Source organism: Tupaia chinensis, unplaced genomic scaffold (assembly GCF_000334495.1).
Source record: "Tupaia chinensis unplaced genomic scaffold, TupChi_1.0 Scaffold000097_1, whole genome shotgun sequence".
Taxonomy (NCBI): Eukaryota; Metazoa; Chordata; class Mammalia; order Scandentia; family Tupaiidae; genus Tupaia; species Tupaia belangeri.
Genome location: NW_006159559.1, coordinates 975,400 through 976,803, shown reverse-complemented (window position 1 = coordinate 976,803; position 1,404 = coordinate 975,400). Strand labels below are relative to the sequence as shown.

Below are 1,404 nucleotides of genomic sequence, written 5' to 3'. Positions count from 1 at the left end.
ATAACTGCTTGCAGTTCAACCAATTGAGCTGACCTAGAGGAAGTGGTGAACTTAACTGTTTGATCAGAAAATGAATAAGAAGCAGTTCCAGTGGAGGAACCGTCAGTAAAAACCAATAAACCATTTTTAACAGGATGAAGCGAAGTTCGTACAGGGAAAACAAAATCATGGGTATATAAAAAATGTAAGAATTTATCTGGAGGAAGATGGTTATCAATAGTTCCAGTAAAAGAAGCACATGCAATAGGCCAAAAATCTGTTTGTTGAAATAACCAATTTATCTGTTTCTTGGTATATGGCTGAATAATCACATCAGGATCTTTGCCAAAATAGGTAACACTTAAATTTCGTGCCATACTAATGATATCAGCCACAGCTTGATAATAAGGATATATAACCTTCAAAGGAGAGGATGGAAGGTGAACCCACATAATTGGTGCCGATTTCCAGAATACAGCCGTAGGTGTGAATGTAGTACGACAAATGACAAGGAGTAATGGTTGACTGTAATCTATGGTTGTAACAAATTGAGAGGCAATGGCTTTTTCTACTATAGACAGTGCCTGACGGCCTTCCTCCGTAAGCACTCGAGGAGACCTAGGATCAGAGTCTCCCTGTAAAATATTAAATAAAGGTTTAAGCTGACCTGTAGTTAGCTTTAAATAAGGACGAATCCAATTGATATCACCTAATAATTTTTGGAAGTCATTTAAGGTTTTCAAATTGTCAAGTCTAAATTGTATTTTAGGAGTAGTAATTTTTGGACCCGAAAGATGATATCCTAAATAAGTATAGGGGTCTTTAAGTTGTACTTTTTCTGGGGCAATCTTTAACCCTCGGGTAGACAAGTGTTCCTTGAGATCATAAAAACATTGAAGAACAAATTGACCATCTTTACCAGCAATTAAAATATCATCCATATAATGGATAATATACATTCGTACCCATTTGTCTCTAACTGATTGTATGGCAGCAGCAACATATTTTTGGCACAGAGTAGGGCTGTTTGACATTCCTTGAGGCCATTCATAACGTTTCATTGGTTCTTTAAAGTTAATTGATGGAATACTAAAGGCAAATCTTTCCCGATCCAAAGGATGTAAGGGAATAGTAAAAAAACAGTCTTGAAGGTCAATAACTATCTTGAAAAAAATGAAGAGGAATGGCTACTGGAGATGGTAGCCCAGGTTGAAGTGCCCCCATTGGAATCATGGTTTTATTAATTGCTCTTAGATCTTGGAGTAAACACCATTTTCCTGATTTTTTCTTGATAACAAAAATGGGAGTAGTCTATGGAGAGGTACTTTCTGTAATATGTCCTGCTTCGAATTGTTCCTGTACTAACAATCTAGCAGCTCTTAATTTTTCAGAAGGTAGAGGCCATTGATCAACCCACACTGGTGT

The 1,404-nt window shown here is 36.8% G+C and overlaps 1 protein-coding gene across 1 annotated transcript in view; it reads right to left on the bottom strand.

Moving 5' to 3' along the window:
• Positions 1–1,404, bottom strand: part of LOC102503164 (syncytin-B-like) — a 5,825-nt gene that overhangs the window by 1,833 nt on the left and 2,588 nt on the right. The gene's annotated exons all lie outside the window — the stretch shown is intronic.